The sequence below is a fragment of the Pristis pectinata genome, chromosome 26, assembly GCF_009764475.1.
Source record: "Pristis pectinata isolate sPriPec2 chromosome 26, sPriPec2.1.pri, whole genome shotgun sequence".
Taxonomy (NCBI): domain Eukaryota; kingdom Metazoa; phylum Chordata; class Chondrichthyes; order Rhinopristiformes; family Pristidae; genus Pristis; species Pristis pectinata.
The window spans coordinates 777,139-801,127 of record NC_067430.1 but is presented as its reverse complement, the minus strand read 5'-3'; positions in this window follow the sequence as shown (position 1 = coordinate 801,127).

The following is a 23,989-nucleotide window of genomic DNA, read 5'->3' as shown; positions in this document are numbered from 1 at the left end:
CCACCAACGCCATCTCTGCAGAATCCCCCAAAACCAATATCAGTGTCCTCCCCTCCTCCGACATCTCCAACATTGACATCAAAGAGGCCGGGTGTATCTGAATTTATGGGCATCAAGGGGAAAAACACTCTGATGGTTGGAGTCATCTCTTGCATAAAGGAAGGTGGTTGTGGTTGTTGGTGGTCAATCATCCCATTCTCAGGAAACTGCCCTGAGCAACAGCTCACAAGTGGCAAATAACATGTGAACCGCAATAGGCCAGGCAAAGACCAACTCCAGGCTTAGAGTCAAACCACCTATCCTTGACCAATTGCATTTCCATCAACTGAGGACCACATCAACATTCTGGGGGTCACCACTGACCAAAAACCCAACTGGAGCAGCCACATGAACGTTATGGCTACAAGAGCAGGTCTGAGGGTATGTGCTCTGCTGAAGGTGACTCGCCTCCTGCCGATCAAACCCACTCTACCAAGCCATGGACATGACATGGAAAACCCTCTGCCACGAGTGTAGCCCTGAAGCTCAGCACCATCCAGGACAAAGTTGCCTGTATAATTGGCACCCCATCCACCGTCAAAACATTAATCCCTGCCACCAAAAGGAGAGAGTGCAGAGGAGAGTCACCAGGATGCTGTCTGAATTGGAGGACTTTCACTGAGGGGACAGACTGGAGAGGCCAGGCTTGTTTTCATTGAGCGAAGGAGGCTGAGTGGTGACCTGATCGAGGTGTGTAAGATTATGAGAGGCAGAGATAGCCAAAAGCTTTTTCCCATGGGAGGAGTATCAAAACAAGAGGGCATAGGTTTATGGTGAGAGGAAGGGGTATTAAAGGGGACCTAAAAGGACAGTTTTATTTTTACACACAGAGTGGTTGATATCTGCTGCCAGAGGAGATGGTGGAACCAGATACAATTATTAGACAAGAGGCATTTAACCAGACACTTAATGAGGCAGGATATAGGATACGGACTTAATGTAGGCCAATGAGGCTTCGTGCAGGTGGGTAAGAAGGTCTGCATGGACATGTTGGGCCGAATGGGCTACTTGCCCTGTACCAGTCTGACTTTGACACCAGTGCACAGAGGCTGCTGCGTCCCATCTACAACATGCACTGCAATTCTTCACTTAAGCAACAACAACACCTCTCAAACACACTCTGCCGCCAAGAAGAATAAGGCTCGCAGGTGCATAAGAACTCTCCACCTGCAGTTTCCTCTCCAAGTCCGATATGCCATTCTCATCTGGGGAAAAAAAAACACCGGTTCTTCATCTTCAAGTCTAAATCCTGAGCTCTCCGAGCCAGCAGTGCAACGGGAGTATCCTCACCTCAACTGGTGTGGTTCAAAAGGGCTGCTCACCACCATCTTTTCAAGGGTATAGAGAGGGGCAAGAACTGCTGGACCTGCATTTGGCAATAGAACTGAAGGTCCAATTACACCCACTGGGCAAGCCACACCATCAACACATGCAACAGCTGATTTCCAAAACAGATCTTCCATTCCGAGATCTGTCGAGGGAAGAGAAGGTTACCAGGCAGGCAGATAAAGGTTGAAGTACGTGTTCAGAAATTCTGGAGTGTGACCACTCAAAGTGGAGGAGCAGCATTCGGGTTGGTATCGAGGACAGAATGAAGGGTCTCGACCTGAAACGTTGATCATTTCTCCAGCAGTTTGTTTTTTGCTTGGTATTGAGGGTGGGAGTTCTGCTCGCGTGGTGGAAACAGTGCACCAGTTCACAAGTGACCCATCCACCTGCTACTGAGCACTCCTTCCCCATCTGTGCAACACTCAGCGTGTCCCTGTTGCTCTCAGCCACGCACTCTGAATTGGAGCAAAGTCACCCTCGATCCCGAGGGATTGCCTGAAATGCCCAACATCAAGTGCACTTCAAAATTAATTAATTGAGCATAAAGCACTTTGTAATATCCTGTGATTGTGTGGACAGAGTTACATAAATGTCTTCTTCTACAATCAGTTAATGGTTTTCCCTGCCTGACAACGAGTCAGTGTAGAATTACACAAATGGTTCTCACTTCACTCACATCAACACCTCGTTTAACCTTCACCAGGTAGAACAAATTGTCTGCATCTTCCTGGAATGACCAGTTGCCAAAGGAGAGATTTCACAGGGGGTTAATCTTCAATTTACAAAGGTGGCCAATGTGGAATGGGTCAGAAGTCAAAGCTTTTGTCTCGTGTTTATATTGCCCTGTGTGAACCACTCTTTACTGCTCTTGTACTACTGATTACAATATGTTACACCTGGCAGGGTTTCAGATCTTCGACCAACATTTATGGCTCACTGAAGTTTAAACATGACCAAACAAAACAACATTAGATGATTAAAATATCAATTCATGCAATTAAATATGCAGTTGTACCTTTGCAGAAGTATGGATTGTTACTGTGCCATATTCCTCAGTGAGCTCACTGCAAAGACAAACTGAAGCCAATCTCTGACAGGTTGGTGTGTTAATATGGTGGGCAGGGGTCTAGGGTAAGGGACAGAAGGTTTCGAGGGGATCTGAGGAAGATTTTTCCACCCAGAGGGTGGTTGAAATTTGGAACGCATTGCTTGAGTAGATTGTGGAGGTGGGTGCTCTTGAATTGCCAAGGCACAGAAGGCTACAGATGAAGTGCTGAAGGGAATTAGTATTCATTAAATTTATAGCACAGAAAGCTAATAAATCCCTAGGGCTTGATGACCTCTATCCCAATGGTTTCAAAAAGACAGCAATGGAGCTAGTTGATGCATTGGTTGTCATTGACCAAACTTCTAAAGGTTCTGAAATAGTTTCCACAGATTGGAAGGTAGCAAATGTATCTGCCATTTATGAAAAGAGAGGGGCAGAAAATGGGGAATGCCAAAGAGTTAGCCTGATATAGAAGGGAAAATGCTCGAAACACTGTGCCAGAAAATAAGGGAAAGATTGTGCAGAGTCAACACCGCTGAGTGAAAGGAAAATTATGTTCAACAAGTTTGTTTGGGAGATTTATCTTTCAGTAAAACAGATAAGGGGGGATAAGGGGGGAGGACTGGTGAGTGGACAGAAAACATTGGGTAGGAATTAACAGGTTGATTTTGGGTTGTGAGGGTGTAAGTGGGGGGGGGAGGGTGGATGGGGGCTGATGCAGGATCTCTCTGTGCTGGGATTCCAGCTGTTCAATCTATGTTAATGGTTTGTATGAGGGGAACAAACACATCACGGACTCGTAGAATGGTGCAGCACAGAAGCAGGCCCTTCAGCCCACCTTGTCCAGGCTGATCATGGTGCCCACCTACACTGATCCCATTTGCCCACATGAGGCCTGTCTCCCTGCTCATTCCTGTCCAAGTACCTGCTCCAGCACTTTTTAAACATTGCAGTTGTATCCTGCCCCACAGCCTCCTCAGGCAGCTCCGCCCAGACAGTCAGCTGTGAATAACTTACTCCTTAAATCTCTTTGAAACTATTCCCTCTTGTTCTAGACTCCCCACCCTGGAAAAAAAGACTCTAACTATTGACCCTAACTATGCCTCTCGTCATTTTATAAACCTCTGTAAGGTGGTTTCTTGCCTCTGGTGCATGTTGTAGGTACCAACTGTGCTGGGCATCTTCAGGGAGCGGCCTCACACACACACACACACACACACGCACGCACGCACGCACGCACGAACGCACACACAAACACTCCTGATGCATCAGAGACATTTAGAAACAGTAGAAAAATAAACTAAAATGTTTAAAGTCACAATAAGGTGAAAAAAGGTCATGAATTCATTGAATTACATTTGAAACTATTGTAATTCATGTAAAAGCACATTGAACTAAAGGAAATTCAACAAAAAGAAAATAAATTTACCTTCCAAATGAAAGTTGGTGACGCCGTTCATTAAAAGAGGTTGCACTGACTGGGCAGCGAGTCACCGGTGAGTTCAGGGCTGGAGTGACAGGTTGTCTGTGTGAACATCTCTCCCCCAGCACCTTCCCACCTGTGTTCCACAGGTTCCCGGAACACACGGCTGCGGTTCGACACAAGCCTGCTGGGTAGATGTCTGCATCTGGTGAACAACAATTAGTTAGCCTTGGTATCTTTTACTTTTGTTGAGATTTTCCAGCATTTTCTATTTTTATTATCTAAGGAGAGGTTGAGTCTGGGAGAGTTTCTGAACAATGCTCTATAATCTGAAGCTTCTGAAGCTTGTTTATATAACGTGTTTATATGCAGGCAAGTGGGACTAACTCTGGTAGACAACCCGGTCAGCATGGACCAGTTGGGCTGAATGGCCTTTTTCCATGCTGTATAACTCTGTGACTCTATAATCTTCTCTATTTACATTAAATGTAAGGGAATAATCCAAGTTGCTAAATAGCTTTTTAACTAAAGACTGGTATGTAATTAAGTTAATGTTTTCATCTCAAATGTATGCTTTACACTTTTGCTGCCTTGACCTTTTTTCCATCAACTTTCCAGTTAATATTTTAAAAGCAAGTTTGCAGGCAAAAAAAAAAATCATTTCTTCCAGCAGTCTTCACATTGTCAGGGCAGGCAGGAGCTCGGGATCCACTCCGACAACTGGGGCATTTATTCAGTCCTATAGCACGCATGCAAATGGAGATTTTTAAATAAGATCAAATCCCCAGGGGTTCCTTTGGTTATTTTTTATTGCAAATTAATCAGAATTACTGAGGGACCAATAGTCACACATTTAACCACTTCTGAAAAAGGTGATTTAAGGGTTTTTTAAAAAATACTTTCTATTAAGATGTGGTTTAAGTTAGGTTGATGGAAGCAGAGAACAGAAGGCAATCACTTACCCCAAAGGGCAACTCAATTGGTCCATTTTCTCTGCTTGTGTCCTCGTACTTCTGCAAGGTTTTTTCTCCTTCAAGTATGTATTCAACTGCCCTTTAAAGTCCACAGTCGGATGTGCAAGCACACCCACTCTGGTGCTCGATTCCCATTCCGATCTACCCAGTTCATAAGAAATATTCTCCTTATGAGTTTCTGGGACTTCTGCCGTCACATCCTACATTGTGCCCCTCATTATCAACACATCAGATGCTGATCAGTGTTTCCCTTAGCGTTGTAGAGTTATACAGCACAGAAACAGGCCCTTCGGCCCAACTGCTCCATGCTGATCAAGATTTCCATCCAAGCTAGTCCCATTTCCTTGTGTTTGGCCCATACCCCTGCAAACCTTTTGTATCCATGTACCTGTCCAAGTGCCTTTTCTCTTCATTAACTCTACTTAACCATGTCCACCAACTCACTGCCAAGCCTCCTCTGATCAACGGAAGATAAACCCCACTTCTCCCGAAGCACCAGCGATCTGTCACAACTTATTCTAATAAATCTTTTATTTTCCTTATCCAAGCCTTGGTTTCCTTCCTGACACATGTGGCCCTGAAGGGAGCTCCATTTTCCAGCTGGTTTCGATCCACTGGTTTCTAAAAGTTTAGCATAACCTCCCAGCGTTTTCATCCCATGCCCCCTCATAATAAAGCATGAAATCACAGGTACCTTGTTAACTTGTTTGCCACCTTCCAGGTTTTGTGTAGAAACACAAGGTCCCAGGTCACTCTGTACCTTCCAAAGCAAAATAACTTGGATACTTGAAATCTGAAAGTTCATCTCTCTCCACAGATGCTGCTTGACCTGCTGAGTATTTTCAGCATCCTCCCTGTTCCTTATTCTTCCAATGACTTTGCATCTCAACAACTTCTCTCCATGAAGTTCATCTGCTGGATGTCCATACATTCCTCCAGGCAGCCTGTTTTACACTGACATTGAGGCACCAGCAAGTTGTGAACTTGCGTCCTGTCTCCCTAAGTCAAACACAGAGTGGTCCTGGCACTGAACCTCAGGCAATTCATTGTGTCTTGTCCAGAGCTCTCCTTTTGCATCGTTCAGCCCTGTTAAGATTTATCCATCTTCAGTCCTGTCCGTTTGACAGGAAAGAAATGAACACAGAGGGGGGAGAATCTGGGATTTTGTTGGTGTCACCCTTGCACACCACATGATGGCACTGATCACATTCAAAAAATCTTTATACCTCGACTTGCAGAACTCACAACAGAGCCTTGGTGCAACCTCAGTGCATGGTTATCCACAAGCCCTTTTCCTTAAAAATATGAAGAAAATTTTGGTATGCAGCTTGGTGTTACATTTTGCATCATCCTGTGTCATTTTACAACAACAACTCAAGGCTGGATTTAAACACACAGGTGCAAAGCTGAATCAGCTGCCATGAAGCACTTTGGGCCAACTGTTGCATGCAGAAGAACCATAGAACCATAGAACAATACAGCACAATACAGGCCCTTCGGCCCACCATGTTGTGCTGACCTTTAATCCACACCTAAGACTAACTAACCCCTTCCCCCCACATATCCCCCTATTTTGAATTCCTCCATATGCTTATCTGGAATTGTAGGAACACTTGCAGTGAATCCTCCTTCCTACAGGAGTCATTCTGCAGTCCCTCAAACATTCAGTGAGGGTTAGTTGAGCAGCTTTGCAATGCCACATCTTTCAAATTGTCAGTGAGAAATTACAAAGTTGCTGTTGTGTACTTTTGAAAATCAGCATTGAAACTACTGTTAACTAATGAGTCAGCAGCTGTTATCTAATGAGTCAGCTGCAGGTAATGGGAATTGGAGGAATCACTTCACATCATAAATTAGTGGGTCCTTTTTAATGCACTGATGGTTAAATAAAGAAACAAGTGTTTCACTGTAAATGCAGCCAACTAACTAATCAAAAGTGGTCACCAGTTGGTTCAGAGCAAGTACTGAGATCAAACAGTACTGAGATCAACGTGGCTTTAGCTGAGGAAGAACATTGAGCTTGGCACTGGTGGAGATCCCAGCTCTTTCAAACACAGCAGCAACGTCTATCTCCACCTGTAAAGGCCGGCAAGGAAGGAACAACTTTACCTCGACTGAGCACTTGAGGTGGCCAAGATTTGCCATTGTCATGCCTGAGACCAAAGTCCACATTTATGCTCTGCGTGACTGAAAAGAGGGAAGGCCTGAGAAGAGGATAGAATAAGTTGATATTGGACAGGGCTTGAATTATAAGGAGAGATTTGGGTCTGTTTTCCCTGGAGTGAAGGATGCTGAGAAGTGACGTGATGAGGGATATAAAATTATGAGAGGCACAGATCAGGTAGGTAACCAGAGCCTGTTTCCCATAGAAGAGGTGTTTAAAACTAGAGGTGTTTAAGGTGAGAGGGAGGAGGTTTAAGGGGGATCTGAGGCGTACATTTTTCACACAAAGAGTAGTTGGTATTTGGAATGAGGAGGTGGTGGAGGCAGGAACAGCACAGTTAAGAGGCAGCTGGACAGGTACTTGAGGGCAGAGGGATGTGGAATTAATGCAGACGAGTGGGATGAGTATGGATAGGTATGATGGTCAGCATAGACCCCGTGTTTTTATGCTGCACAACTCCATGGCTCCATAACTGTAGAAACTGTGTGTGGAGGGTGGGTATTTAGAGTATTATGGGTATTTACAGCACAGGAGCAGGCCCTTCAGCCCAACACCCATACTGACCAAGACGTTTATCTGAGCCACAAACAACAAACAGAATGCTGGAGGAACTCAGTGGGTCAGGCAACATCTGTGGAGAGAAATGGGCTTGTCCTACGTGCCTGTGTTTGGCCCATATAGCTCCAGACCTTTTCAATCCACACGTGTCCAAATATCTTTTAAACATTGTAATTGTTCTCGCCTCTGACAGACTCTTCCACACACCAAGCACCCTCTGGATGAAAAGTTGCCCCAGATTCCCTTTAGATCTTTCCCCTCTCACATTAAACCCACACCCCCTAGTTTTAGACTCCTTTATCCTGTGGAAAAGATTGTGACCATCCACCTTATCTACGCCCCTCATGATTTTATAAACCTCTATAAGGTCACCACTTAACCTCCTGCACTCCAGGGAAAAAAGCCCCAGCCTACCCAGCCTCTCCTTATAACTCAAGCCCTCTAGTCCCAATAACATCCTCGTGAGTATTTTCTGCACCACATACAGCTTAATGACATCCTCCTGATAGCTGGGCGACCAGAACTGCACACAGTGCTCTACGTGTGGTCTCACCAACGTCTTATGCCGCTGTAACATAGCATTCCAACTCCTGTTATCAGTACCCTGACTGATGACGGCTAGTGCACCAACACCTTCTCCACTACCCTGTCTACCTGTGTCATCAGAGCCTCTGAAGCTCCAGTGAGAAAGCTCCAAGTTTGAACACCCTCTCCTTCTAGCTAATACTCTCAAGTGCAGGCAGCATCCTGGTGAACCTCTTCTGCACCCTCTCCAAAATCTCCACATCTTTCTTGTAATGCAGTGGCCAGAACTGCACACAATACTCCAAATATGGTCTAACCAAAGTTTCATGCAACTGCAACATGACTTGCCAACTTTTGTACTCAATGCCCTGACTGATGAAGGCAAATATGCTGCATGCCTTCTCTACCACCTTGTGTTGCCACTTTCAGGGAGCTATGAACTTGCACCCCAAGATCCCTCTGTACCTCAATGCTCCTAAGGATCCTGTAATTTACCCTATACCTTCTTCTTGACTTCGGCGGCTCAAAGTGCATCATCTCACACTTGTCAGGATTGAACTCCATCTGCCATTTCTCCGCCCAAGTTCCCAACAGATCTATATCCTGCTCTATCCTTTGACAACCTTCCTCACTACCAGCAATTTCATCTATCGTCTGCACACCTACTAATGAAATCACCTACATTTTCATCCAGATCATTTATATTTATTACAAACAGCAGAGGTCCCAGCACTGATCCCTGCAGAACATCACTGGTCATAGAACTCCAGTCGAAATAACACCCTTCCAACAATACCCTCTGTTGTACATAGAACATAGAACATAGAACAGTACAGCACAGAACAGGCCTTTCGGCTCACAATACTGTGCCGACAGAGCTAATCCCACCTACCTACAGAATGCCCCTATCCCTCCATTTTCTTCCCATTCATGTGGCCATCCAAGCCCCTCTTAAAAGCCCCCAATGAATTTGTCTCCACAACCCCATCAGGCAACGCATTCCAGGCATCCGCCACTTTCTGAGTAAAAAACTTACCCCTCACGTCTCTTCTAAACCTACCCCCTCTCACTTTAAATGCATACCCTCTGGTATTGGATTGCTCAATAATGGGAAAAAGATATTGCTTGTCCACCCTATCTATGCCCCTCAAGATTTTATACACTTCCAACAGATCACCCCTCAGCCTCCGCCGCTCCAGAGAAAAGAGCTCAGGTTTGTCCAGCCTCTGCTGATAGCACATGCCCTCTAACCCAGGCAGCATCCTAGTAAACCTCCTCTGCACCATCTCCAAAGCCTCAACATCCTTCCTGTAGTGAGGTGACCAGAATTGCATGCAATACTCTAAATGCGGCCTAACCAGAGTTCTGTAGAGATGCATCATAACTTTTTGACTCCTATACTCAATACCCTGATTAATGAAAGCAAGCATTTCATAAGCCTTCTTAACCATCCTATCTACCTGTGTAGCCACTTTCAATGAGCCATGGACTTCCACCCCAAGGTCTCTCTGCTCTTCAACACTTCTTGCCCTGAAGAGTGTACTGCCTCTTGACATTAGTCCTACCAAGGTTCAACACCTCACATTTATCTGGGTTAAACTCCATCTGCTATTTCCCTGCCCACATTTGCAGCTGATCTATATCACACTGCATCCATCGTCACTCTTCCACACTATTCATTACTCCGTCAATCTTGGTATCGTCTGCAAACTTACTAACCCACCCATCAACATACAGGTCATTTATGTACCTCACAAACAGCAGAGGTCCCAGCATAAATCCCTGCGGAACACCACTAGTCACAGACCTCCAGCCTGAATAAGTCCCTTCAACCACCACCCTTTGTCTTCTACGGGCAAGCCAGTTCTGTATCCACACAGCCTATTCTCCACTGACCCCATGGATCAGAACTTTCTTGATTAACCGATTATGTGGGACCTTGTCAAATACCTCACTGAAATCCACATAGATGACATCCACAGCTCTACCTTCATCAATCTCTCTCATCACCCTGTCAAAAAACTCAACCAGGTTAGTAAGACACAACCTGCCCCACACAAAGCCATGCTGGCTTTCCCTAATCAAGCCATTGGATTCCAGATGCTTGTATATCCTATCTCTAAGAATTTTCTCTGGCAATTTCCCTACAGCTGACGTGAGACTCACCAGTCCATAGTTCCCCGGATTTTACTTTGTTCCTTTCTTAAATAGAGGAACAACATTAACCACTCACCAGTCCTCTGGGACCTCACCCATGGTCAAAGAGGACACAAAGATACTGGTCAAGGCCTCAGAAATTTCCTCTCTCACCTCCCTCGGTAACCTGGGGTATATCCCATCAGGCCCTGGGGACTTATCCACCTTAATACTGTTTAGGAGACCTGATACTACCTCCTCCTCGACCTCCCTTCTTTATCCTTAAGTGGTCCTACCCTCTCTCTCGTTACCCTCTTATTCCTTACGTTGGGATAGAATGCCTTTGGATTCTCCTTAATCCTACTTGCTAAGGACTTTTCATGGTCCCTCCTGGCTTTCCTAATTCCTTACGGCCAAACAAATTTTGAATCCAATCTACCAAGTCTCCTTTGATCCCATCAGCCTGCCACGAGGGACTTTGTCAAGTGCTTCATTAAAGTCCACGTATACAACATCCACTGCCCGACCCTCATTAATCGTCTCTGTTACCTCCTCAACTTTGTGCAACTTCATAAAACACTGGTTAGGCTATAACATAGGAGTGTTGTCCTGGTCACCACACCAGGGAGGACACGACGGCACTGGAGTGTGTGCAGAGGCAATTAACCACCATGTTGCCTAGGCTGTAAGTGTTTCAGCAATGAGGAGAGACTGGATAAGCCAAGTTTAATTTCCTTGGAGCAGAGAATCCTAAGAGGGCACCTGATGCAAGTATCAAAACCATGTGGGGCATAGAAGCCTTTCCCCAGAGCAGATGTCTAAAACTAAAGGCATATGCTTAGGATAAGGGGAAATAGGTCCAGAGGGAATCTGAGGAAGAATTTTTTCTTCACCCCAGAGGGTTGTTGTAATTTGGAATGCACTGCCTGTGTGTTTGGTGGAGACAGGTACTATCATAACATTTACGAAGAGCAAATATTGTTCCCTTATTCGAAAAGGGCAGTAGGGATAGGACTGAAAACTTCATGCTGGTGAGTCTTACATCAGTTGTAGGGAAATAATTGGAAAAAATTAGAAGGTACAGGATTTACGTTCACTTGGAAAGGCAAGGGCTGATTGAGGTGCTTCTGTGCAGGGAAGATCCTGTCTCACAAGTCAGACTGAGTTTTTTGAGGAGGTAACTAGGAAAGTTAATGAAGGCAGGGCGTTAGGTGTGGGTTACGTGGCTTTCAACAAGGTTCGCATTGTGGACTGGTTCAGAAGGTTACAGTATGTGGGATCTGAGGTGAGTTGGCAAACTGGATCCAAAATTGGCTGGGAGGTAGTAGGCAGTGGGTAGCGATGGATGGTGTGTTTCTTGCTGGAACTACTGGTGTACTGCAGGGATCGGGGCTGGGACCATTGTTGGTTTTCAAATATAGAAATGACTTAGATAAGAACATAAGTGGTCTGATGAGTAACATAAAACTTGTGGAGTCATTGATGGTGAAGAAGGTTTCCTAAAGATACAGGGAGACATGGCTCAGCCGGTGGAGTGGTGGCAGGTAGAGTTTAATCCGGACAAGGGTGAGGTAATGGACTTTGAGAAGTCAAATGTTGGCAGAACATATAAAGTAAATGGCAGGGATCGCAGGAGTGTTGATGTATAGAGAAACCTTGGCGTGAAAGTCCATAGTTCCCTGAAAGTGGTGACACAGCCGGATAGTGTAGTGAAGAAGGCATTTGGTACGTTTGCCTTCATAGGCCGAGGCATTGAATAGCAAGAGGTAGGATGTCATGTTACAGCTTCACAAACATTGGTTAGACCGCACTTGGAGCATTGCGGACAGTTCTGGTCACCACACTGAAGGAAGGATGTGGCAGCAACAGAGAGAGTGCAGAAGAGATTCACCAGGATGTTACCTGGAATGAAGAGCTTCAGCTACAAGGAGAGATTGGATCGGCTAGGTTTATCGTCATCAGAATGTAGCATGTTGAAGGGTGACCTTATCGAGGTTTATAAGATTATGCAGAGCATGGATAGGGTTGATAGTCAGAGTCTTCCTCCCAGGGCAGGGATGCCTAAAACCAGAGGGCACAGGATTAAGATGAAAGGGCAGAAATGTAAAGGAGTTCTGAGGGGCAAGTCCTACACACAGAGGACAGTGGATACCTGGAACGAGCTGCCAGAGAAATGCGGATACAAGTACAACATTCAAAAGACATTCAGACTGGTACTTGATTAGAAAAAAATTAGAGGGGTCCGGACCTAATGTGGGCTGATGGGATTGGGGTCGACGGGGTTCACTGTTGGCACGGACAAGTCGGATGAAAGGGTCTGTGTCTGTGCTGCACAGCTCTAGGGTTCCATGAATCTACGTATTTTGATGAGCACATTGAATCAACAATGCAGAGAAGGCTCTGGACCAAGTGCTGGTAAATGGGATGAGTATAGCTGTGTTGTTAATGGGCATTATGATGGTGAAGGGCCTGTTCCTGTGTTGTGTGAGAAATGTGGTGAAGACCCAATATTCCTATTTCCTGGAGCTGATTGAAAGACCAACATTGAACACTGGGAACTCCACCTGGTGAAGAAGACGACTCAGTTTAACGCCCTCCTAGAATGACAAAAGCTACTCTCTCAACCTTGCACTATTTGCCAAGATGACCACCTGACAGGGAGACTGCAATCTGTGATCAGTGTGAGATAAAATGGAATTGATTGTCATCACAAGTCATTATCTCAGTGGGCCTCTGCTGCACAGATGGCAGCAACTCTTGTGTGGAAACTTCACAGTCCACTGAGATCAAATGGGCCCCAGCATAGGACACAGTGAAGCTGCCCACCAATGCTTGTCCTTGTTCTACCCAGTCCAGAGGCCTTGGGCTTCTGTGGTGGTGTATGTCTTGACCTGCTGACCCCGAGGTTAGAGTGCACTAACTGAACTACAGAGAGCTCTTGAAATTTTAAATGAAAGGAGGAGATATTTGTACGTAAGGGGGATGCAGGTGGTATGCTGCAGAGTTATCAGGAAAAGTATGTGAGCAAAGGCCCTTTGAGCCCAGACCCTTCCAGAGGCTGCAGCACCAAGCAGTGATGGATGTGACACACCTGTACAATCATTTGCCAGAACATCCCCAATAAATATTCACTGATGTCCACAGGAATTCAATCAAAACCAGAGCACTCATCCACCTTCACACGGTATTTCAGTTCCCTGGTTCTGGCAGCAGCTGCTTTATCTCTGCCTTAATTCAGTGCCCAGTGCATCTGTGAGCCAATGCTGATCTGATCACAATAATCCTCTCAAAACAGAAGGGTAAAAGATTAGTGAAATTGAGAAAAACATGGTTACACTGGTGACATTAATTCATAGTTGCCACGATACAAAATCGAATACTTTGTGTGTGTGTGGACCTCGAAATTACCAGGTTGAATGTCGAGGGACATTTCTTGCTCAGTGTGCTAGTCCACAGACTGTAGTTAATGTGAAAGTCAAGCATGACAAAATACAATTAACCTGCACAATAAGTAAAGGCACGTCACTGTAATTGATGGCTGGTGTGTGCATTTTGGGATGAAAAATAAGGAGGACACATATTTCTTGGAAATGGGTTGTCTCAATGGAAATGTCTAAATGTATTGGAGAAAAAGATAAATTTAGGATACAATCAAATCACTGGGTACCAATGCACATTAATAAAACCAGGAAAGGGCCAAAGTAAATTCAATGGGACTCATTTTGAGAGGGATTGAACTGAAGAGCAGAGACCAGAGAGTCATGGAAATGTGTGGAACACCACAGAGCAAATCCTGCCCATTCTGACCAATGATGGACTTCAGGTTAATTGCGGTTCCTGGTTCCAAATGCATTACTCTGCAGGTTGGGTCTCTTCAAGGGTTTGGCAGGGAACTTTTTTCAATGAGGTGAAACTTTCTGTCTCCACCCTACTTCAGGCAGTGAACACATTTCACTGAGCAAAAATTACTCTCCCCTTTCCCCTTCATTCCTTCCACCAATGAATTAACTCGATGCCTCAGTGACTCATCGCTCTGCTTAGGGAGGTAAGTTCTTTCTATTCTCAATCAGGCCTCTCATAATTCATACCCCTCCATTATATTCCCCTCTCCTTTGTTCCAGAGACCTCATCATAATTACAGCTGCCTGGTTCTACCAGCAACCTCCTCTAGCTGGAACAGAACAAGTGCTTTACACAGTTTTAACACGATGTCTGTGATCTTGTATTCTATTCCCTGACCCAGTAATTCATTACCCACAGCTTTCTGCCTTTAAACTAGTTTCTTAATCCAACTTTCCACTGGATTCCTTGGGCTTTTATGTTCTTGGTCAATCTGTCAAGTGAGTCTTTGTTAAATGCCTTCCTAATACAAATGTATTACATCAGCTCTTTTGTATTCACTGGTATTTCTTGTTACATTGTCAAAAATTCAAGCAAATTAGCCATGACCTTCCCTTGACAAGTCGATGCTGGTTGTGCTTGATTAACCATTGCCCTTCTAAATGCTGTCCAACAATTTGATCACCAGCATTATTAGTCCAATGGAATTTTTGTTACTCAACCTGTTGATCACATATCAGTAAACCTCAGGTCCTCCGGTACCGTGACTGTACTAAAGAAAAGCAGAAACCCACAGAACCTATGCTTGTTCCCCCTTCTTCTAAGAGCCTGGAACACATTTTATCCATTTGATGGTGACTTATTGGCAGACTCCATAATGTATCACCTCTCTCTGTGTTCATCATTTCTGATGCTTGCCTGAATGTGTTCAAGGTCTTGCTGTAAGCAGACAGGGGCTGCCCCATTGCTGAGGAGATGTGAATGGAAGTTAGCAATGCAAAATCATCAGTGACCATCCCATTCCTGTCCTTATCATGTAAGGTCATTGATGGCGTGGCTGAAGATGGTTGCACTGAGGACACCGTTCTGAGAACTCCAGAGGTGATGTCCTGCTGGGATGACTGACCTCTGACTTCCCTTTTTGCAAGGTACAACTTCAACTACTGGAGCACTTTACCTTTGATGCCCAGTGACTCCAGTTTTACCAGGGCATCTTGATGCCACACTCGGTCAAATACTGATGCTAAAGCAGTCACTTCCACCTCATCTCCAGAGTTCAGCTCTTGGGTCCACATTTGCACCAAGACTGTGCTGAGGCCTGGAGCTGAGTTTTCCCGACAAAACCCAAGCCCAGGCACAAGGGGATGTTATCGATGCGTAAAGTGATGGATGTGAAAGAAATGAGGGAAATGTCATTGACTGCGTGTGAATCACCAGGGAGGAGGCATTGAAAGCCTTGGGGTGCGTTAAAGTGGATAAATCCACAGGGCCTGACCTGGTGCATTCTTGGACCTTTTGGGAACCTAAAGAATAAATTGTGGAGGGATATTTGCTGGCTAGTAAGTTTGTGAATGATACTAAAATATGTGGTATCATTGACGGTGAAGAATGTTATCAAAAATGACAGGGGGATCTTGTTCAGCTAAGTAAGTGGGCTGAAAATTGGCAAATTGTGTTCAATTCAGATAAGTGCGAGGTGTTGCATTTTGGGAGGTCAAAAGAAGCTGACAATAATAAACTAATTCTCCAATTCTCCAGGATAGGACTTCTACAGTGAACGGTCAGGCCCTGGGGAGTGTGGTCGAACAGAAGGACCTTGGAGTACAAGAACATAGTTCACTGAAAGCAACATCACAGGTAGACAGTGATGGCATGCTAGCCTTCATCAGTCAGGGGCATTGAGGACAGGAGTTGGGATGTTATGTTGCAGTTGTACAAGATCTTGGTGAGACTGCACTCGGAGTACTGTGTACAGTTTTGGTCATCGTGTTGGAGGAAAGACATCACTCAACTTGAAAGAGTGCAGAGAAGATTTACAAGGATGCTGCCAAGACTCAAGGGCCTGAGGCACAGGGAGAAGTTCGGCAGGCTAGGACTTTATCCCTTGGAATGTGGGAGATTCAGGGGTGACCTTATAGAAGGGTATAAAATCATGAGGCATATAGATAGGGTGAACGCCTGCAGTCTTTTTCCCAGGGCAGGGGAACTAAAAACTGGAGGGCATAGGTTTAAGGTGAGGCGTGAAAGATTTAAAAGGGACCTGAGGGGCAACTTTTTCACACAGACGGTGGTGCGTACATGGAACGAGCTGCCAGAGGAAGTGGTTAAAGTACAATAACAACATTTAAAAGACATTTGGAAAGTACATGGGTAGGAGGGGTTCAGAGGGATATGGGTCAAACATGGGAAATGGCTTGGTGGACACCATGGTTGGCATGGACAACTTGGGCCAAAGGGCCTGTTCCTGTGCTGTATTACTCTCTGAATCTCTCTGAATAAGCTGCGGAAGGATGGTGGTTGGTAACTGGGAGGAGGTTGCCTTGTCTATGTTTAATCTGATCCCAAGAGACTTGTACAGAGTCTGGAGTCAATGTTAAGAGTTCCAAGAAATCCCCCCTCTCTCTTCTAAGTGTTGTTCAACATGGAGGAGCCTGTATGCCTGTCTACTGCCACCTCTGGTGGGCTTGTCTTCCCCAGGGACTGTGATGAAGGAGTCTGCGTGTTGTCTGTAAGGTCTGACTCTGTGAGTGTGACTGTGTCAGACTGCTCCCTGACTAATCTGTGGGCCATCTCTCTGATCTGAGACAATGGGCCCAGATGTTTGTGAGGAGGATGCAGCAAACGGATATTGCTTCTCCTCCTATTTTACTCGACGTTCTACCTTGTCTGAAAACCCTGTAACCAGGTATGTTCAGCTGCCACTCCTGTCCATCTTTAAGCCGTTTTGGTATTGGCCACCAGGCCACAAGCCAACATGGCTGGTGGGGCTGAAGGGCCTGTATCTGTGCTGTGTCCAGGACCTTTGTTTCTCAGACTCCTTACGTCACAGTGTAAACAAGTAAACACTGACAAATGAAACATTGTTTGCCTTTCCCAATCTTTGCTCCGCTGCTTTTTGATTTCTACCTTTCACATCCAATATTGCTTCTGAAACTGTGGTCAGGATCCCATCCTCCTGCCGAGCTTCCCCGGCAGAATGAGTGAACTTCCCTCCAAGGATGTGGGTCTCAGCCTGTTGTGATGTAGTCGTTTGGTGGCGCTACATGGAGTAGGTCGTATCTTGGCTTTGCTCCACTTACCTTTTAACTCCTCGTGCACCATGCTTTACTGAGACTTTTCTAATACTTCTACAAGATTGATTTTGACTTCTAAGTGTTGGAATGAATACCAGAGCTAAGGCTGGAGCTGACACCAAGGGTAACAGAGACCCTCAACTCACTTTGGAAGCTATCTCTAAACTGGATAAAAAGCTTGACCAGAGATTTGCCACTTTGGAAACGTTGTTAAAAGATATGGAAGGCAGACAGACCACACTCATACAGGAGAGTGTTGAACAACAGCAGTTAATTGCTGAATTGGATCAAGCTGGCAAAGAGAGAGATCGCAGGTTGGATTTGCTGGAAAAAGATTTAATGGTGACCAAACAAAGACTGTTGTGATGCAGCTGGTCTAACCTACTGAGTTTGTACCTCCCATAGAGCTGCTCCCAAATCCCAAAGGATCAAAGGCCTTCCCTCCTTCACAATCCCTTCAGCCATAAATCTTCCTATTCCTGTGTCCAGGAGTAATGCAGAAAGCTAAAATCCCGCTGCTTAATCTCCTTCTGACTCTTCCCCCTTCTGTCTTCCCCCACCCATCCCATCTACCCCTTAGAATATACCGCAGATGCTCAATAGGGTCTCTTACCCTGGCACGTGGGAGGGAACATCCAATCCTGGAATCACATCCTTGGCTACAGAAAGATCTGCCTCTCCATCTACTGTCCAATTCCAATCACATGGCTCTCCTGTACTTATAACTCTCAACCCATACAGCTCAGTCAGCAGTGGTGCCATGGGCTAGATTCTCCCCTGAGGAGCAGATGCTTTCTCCAAAATCCACAGGTGAATGGCTGTACAACGAACATGGTGAGCTCTGGGATTCCTGCACTACCTGTCCGGACCTCAACATCTGTTTAGCAAACACTCTCAGCCTGCATCTAAGCTGTGGGCCGCACACTTCCTGCAATGCTCTTCATAACTTCATGTTGCTTTTGATGCCAAGCAGCACGCTGTTCCCACCTCAGTGAATTCCGGTGTCAACAAGATCCCAAACTTTGCACTCATTTGAAGCTACAACTACTCTGCGTTGTCTTGTTCAAGAGAACAATGGGCAACCTATGTCACCACATCCTGAACAAAACTGAAATGCATTGGAAGAGGTTGCCCAGCCAGAAACCCTTCCTGAGAGGCTGCATCTGTCCGGAAAAACTGAGAAGACTGGGACTCTATCCACAGAAAGAGATCTGATGGTCATTTTTAAGATATTGGAATCACCTTAAAAGGTAAGAATCAACTAATATCAAACAATCATTAATAATTCCAACCCAGGTTAAACCTTTCCCCCAAGGGGCAGATAGAATGCAGAAGTCACAGTTTGTTCCTGGATGATGTCCTTACTGAGATCCGTTTCCACTTCCAAGTGTCCTCAGCAGGTGCTCACAACCATGTTGTCCTACCCCATCTCCAGCTCCGAGTTCGGGCCTCCTCAGTTCTGTGTCAGCTGGGAAATCAGGTATGTCCAATCCACTGAAGCTGTCCCTGGTCCTCTCCTTCATCCCCTCCCCCCACCTGGTCCCTTCTGTCCACCAGTCCCTCCCCATCTGGCTTGGTTTATCACCCACCAGCATCTAGCCCCACCCCTGCCACACACCCCTCCCACCCCCACCCCCACCTCACTCCCAACCCCACCCCCACCCCCACCCTCCTCCCACCTCCTCCCACCCCCTCCCACCCCTATCCCCCTCCCACTCCCGCCCTCTCCCACCCCCACCCCCTACCCCCACCCCAGCCCCCTCCCACCCCACCCCCACCCCCCTATATACACAGGCAACCCTTGTGTTACAGCAGTTGAACATTTGCCTTTACGGAATTCACAAATCACTGCCCAAACACCTGAGATACAGAAACATTTCTGCTCTTATGGAATTTATATGGGAAACATAAACACAAATGTGAAAGAAACGACACATTTAGTCAGTTTTTACTTTCAGTCACACAACTGCGTGGGACAGTAAGATTTGGATATGACGTCACTACGTTGGTTGGGTGGGCGGTCACAGCCGAGGCCCCCCTTTGCCACACCCTCGTCAGTCCGAGGACACATGGACAGATGTATCAGCGTGTGACACTGCACATTCTTCATCTCTGACACAGTGTGGGAAGCCGCAGTAGCCATGGCCAGAGCCTTAAAGTAATCCCTTTACTCCAATTCCACAAAGTCACCACTCATTAACCCCTTACCCCCTGAACTCCTACTGCTCCACCTTTCTCCCATGAACCCCAATCCTCAAACCCATCCCTTTCCCTGACATCCCCACTTCTTAATCCATGAGCCTTTCCACCCCAAGTCCAATGTTGACCTCAGCTGTTAAATAACGTCTGTGGGTCCCTTTGCCATCATCAACAAAATGGGTGAAGATGAGAGGAAAACATCTTGTAGGAACGTGTCTCACTCAGAGCGTGGGACTCAATGGGAAAAGGGGGACCACATTGTGGAAAATCATGACGTGGACCATTTTCTGAGAACACAACCCCTTGTAACATTGAGGTTGCCTGTACCGGCAATCTTTCCCGTTCCTTCTCAATCCTGATGCAAGGAGACGTGCATTTAAGGTGCAAGGGGAAAAGTTCAAAGGAGATGTGCAGGGCAAGTTTTTTTACACAGAGAGTGGTGGGTGCCTGGAACGCACTGCCGGGGGTGGGGCTGGAGGCAGATATGATGGAGGAGTTTAAGAGGCTCTTTGATAGGCAGATGGATGTGCAGAGACTGGAGGGACATGGGCCGTGTGCAGGCAGATGGGATTCGGCATCTTTAGCTGAATTAGTTTGGCACAGACATCACGTGCTGTGCTGCGCTGTTCTAAGGTCTCGACCCGAATGTCCACTTACAGTTTCTGCCTCCACAGGTGTTCTTCCCGCATTCTGTTTTCTGTTCCAGATTCCTGTATCTGCATCCCTTTTGTCTTCGAGCCTGTGATCTGGTAGAGGTAGCCAATCAGGAGGTTAAGCAAGTCCGAGAGTTGGACCAAAGGTGGACATGGTGTAAGTTGTGCCTGTAGATAGGATGGCCCTGCAGAGTTGGATGTTGTATTGTAAGCATTTGTTTCGCAAGACCTGGTTCCTTTTCTGTATGTCTGCAGCTTCTGGGAGCGTGAGTATGGAATGGGAAAGTAGACTTCTACTTACAGGGACGAAGCAGAAGGTGACATTGAAGCTCCTTGTGGGAGTCGGACAGTAAGCAGGAAAACAGAATCATAGTGAGACCAAAGCCAATGGGATCAGTTGGCCATCCTTGGGATTGATCCAGATGTGCTACACCTTTAAGCAAGCAATAATAAGCACAATTCACATTCTGTCACTGTGATAACATTTAGTTCCTACTGAGGCAGGGCATTCATGGGCACGTAAAGGCACAGAGAGGACTGGACACCTAAATTTGCACTTATTTTAATGCAAGGATCTTGAGCTGGAAGATTTGAAGGAAAAGTCCGTTACAGAGTGATTGGAGGATCCTGCAGAGGGGTAGTTCTGATTGGCTAATTGAGAGGCACAGCAGCCAATAAAATGAAGGCAAGGTAAAGTGAAATGGCTGGTGTTAGAGGCTTTGGCTCTTGAAGTTTCAGCGAGAAGAATGACAGGGAAGAACAGGTAAGGTCCGTTACTTTTAACTTTTTGGACTGTGACATAAGCAGTATGGTAGTTGGGGCAGTGGCCTCCTTCTCCCGCAGGGTGTGGCGATAGGTGAGACTTGCAGTGTCCCTGAGGTCTACACCTGTGGGAGGTTCTCCCAGCTGCAGCTCTTGAAGGACCGGCTCAAGGAACTGGAGCTGGATGTACTTAAGATCATCTGGGATGCTGAAAGCATCACAGCTGAGAGCTTTAGTGAAGTGGTCACTGCTGAGGTTCAGGCTGCAGATAGTTGAGTGGCCACCAGGAAGAGCAAGAGCAGAGAGAGCAGGAATCTCCTGGGACAATTCCCCTCAAAAACAAGTGTACTGTTTTGATACTGCTGGCGGGAATGTCCATTCAGGAGGAAATAGCAGTTGCCATGGCACCACGACTGGGTCTGAGGCACAGCGGGGAACACAGAACATAACACAGTACAGCATCAGAACAGGCCCTTTGTGCTGAACTCATTGAACTAGTAATTAAACACCTAACTAAACTAATCCCTTGTGCCCACACAATGCCCATATCCCTCCATTGTCTGCACATTCACGTGCCTACCTAACAGCCTCTTAAATGCCTCGATCGTATCTGCCTCCACCACCACCCCAGGCAGCACATTCCAGGCACCCACCACCCTCTGTGTAAAAAAACTTGCCCCGCACATCTCCTTTGTACTTACCCCCTCTCACCTTAAATGCACGCCCTCTGGTATTAGACGTTTCGACCCTGGGGAAAAAGATACCAGCTGTATCCATGCCTCTCATAATCTTATAAATATCTATCAGGTCTCCCCTCAGCCTCTGCTGTTCCAGAAGAAAGAACTCAAGTTTGTCCAACCACTTCCAGCACATGTAGCATCCTGGTAAACCTCTTCTGCACCCTCTCTAAAGCCTCCACATCCTTCCTATAATGGGACGACAAGAATTGAATGCAATACTCCAGCTGCAGGCTAACTAGATTCTTATAAAGCTACAACATAACTTCCTGACTCTTGAACTCAGTGCCTCAACTAATAAAGGCAAGGATATCATATGCCTTCTTTACCACCCTATCAACCAGTGCAGCCTCTTTCAGGGAGCTCTGGACTCGGAGCCCAAGATCCCTCTGTACATCAGCATTGTTAATGGTCCTGCCTTTAACTGTGTCCTGTCCCTTTACGTTCGATCTCCCAAAGTGCAACACCTCACACTTGCCCGGATTAAACTCCATCTGCCATTTCTCCGTCCATATCTACAACCGATCTCTATCCCGCTGTATCCTTTGGCAACCTTCTACACCATCCACACCACTAATCTTTGTATCTTCTGTGAACTTACTAACACACCCCTCCATGTTTTCATCCAGGTCTTTTTCATATATATCACAAACAGCAGAGGTCCCAGTACAGATCCCTGTGGAACATCACAAGTCATGGACTAGCAGATATTCACCTACCAATCCCACCACCCAATCGGTGATCACTTACCCCCCTCATCCCACCACCCAATCAGTGATCACCTACCACCCACCCCCCCAGCCCACAACCCAATCAGAGATTATCTATCCCTCCCCCCACCCAGCCCACTACCCAATCAGCTTTGTGCAGGAAATCAGCAGCTGGAGGGGTGCAAGGAAGCCAAATATCAGAGCTTCAAACTTGAAGAGGCCGTGCACCAAAGTAACGTGCAGCCAGCAGAAGTGAAAGCAACATCGGATTCTTCCCAGCACAATTAAAAATTGCCACCAGACCCATGTGTGGTGAGAGCACAGTGCTGGGCAGCACCAGCTCACACTGTGACTGAGGAGAGAGCAAGGGAGAGAGAGAGGAAGGGAGGGAGAGAATCAGAATCAGGTTTATTATCACCGATGTACTGCATGTCGTGAAAGTTGTTGTTTTGTGGCAGCAGTACAGCGCAAGACATAAACGTTACAAGTTACAAAAATAAATCAATAGTGCAAAAGAGGAATAATGAGGGTGGTGTTCATGGGTTCATGGACCATTTAGAAATTTGATAGCGGGGGGAAAGAAGCTGTTCCTGAATCATTGACTGTGGGGCTTCAGGCTCCTGTACCTCCTCCCTGATGATAGTAACGTGAAGAGGGCATGTCCTGGGTGGTGAGGGTCCTTAATAATTGATGCTGCCTTCTTGAACATAGAACATAGAACAATACAGCACAATACAGGTCCTTCGGCCCACCATGTTGTGCCGCCCTTCAAACCACACCTAAGACTATCTAACCCCTTCCTCCCACATATCCCTCTATCTTAAATTCCTCCATATGCTTATCTAACAATCTCTTGAACTTGACCAACATATCAGCCTCCACCACCATCCCAGGCAGGGCATTCCATGCACTAACCACTCTCTGGGTGAAAAACCTCCCTCTGATGTCTCCCTTGAACTTCCCACCCATTACCTTAAAGCCATGCCCTCTTGTTTTGAGCATTGGTGCCCTGGGAAAGAGGTGCTGGCTGTCCACTCTATCTATTCCTCTCAATATCTTGTATACCTCTATCATGTCTCCCCTCATCCTCCTTCTCTCCAATGAGAACAGCTCTAGCTCCTTTAGTCTCTCCTCATAATCCATACTCTCTAATCCAGGCAGCATCCTGGTAAACCTCCTCTGCACCCTTTCCAATGCCTCCACATCCTTCCAAAAATGAGGCGACCAGAAATGGGCACAGTACTCTAAGTGTGGTCTAACCAGAGTGTTGTAAAGCTGCATCATCACTTCGCGGCTCTTAAACTCAATCCCCCGATTTATGAAAGCTAACATCCCATAAGCTTTCTTAACTACCCTATCTACCTGTGAGGCGACTTTCAGTGATCTGTGGATATGAACCCCCAGATCTCTCTACTCCTCTACACTGCCCAGAATCCTGCCATTTACTTTGTACTCCACCTTGGAGTTTGTCCTTCCAAAGTGTACCACCTCACTCTTCTCTGGATTGAACTCCATCTGCCACTTGTCAGCCCAGCTCTGCATCCTATCAATATCCCTCTGCAAGCTTCAACAGCCCTCCACACTATCCATAACACCACC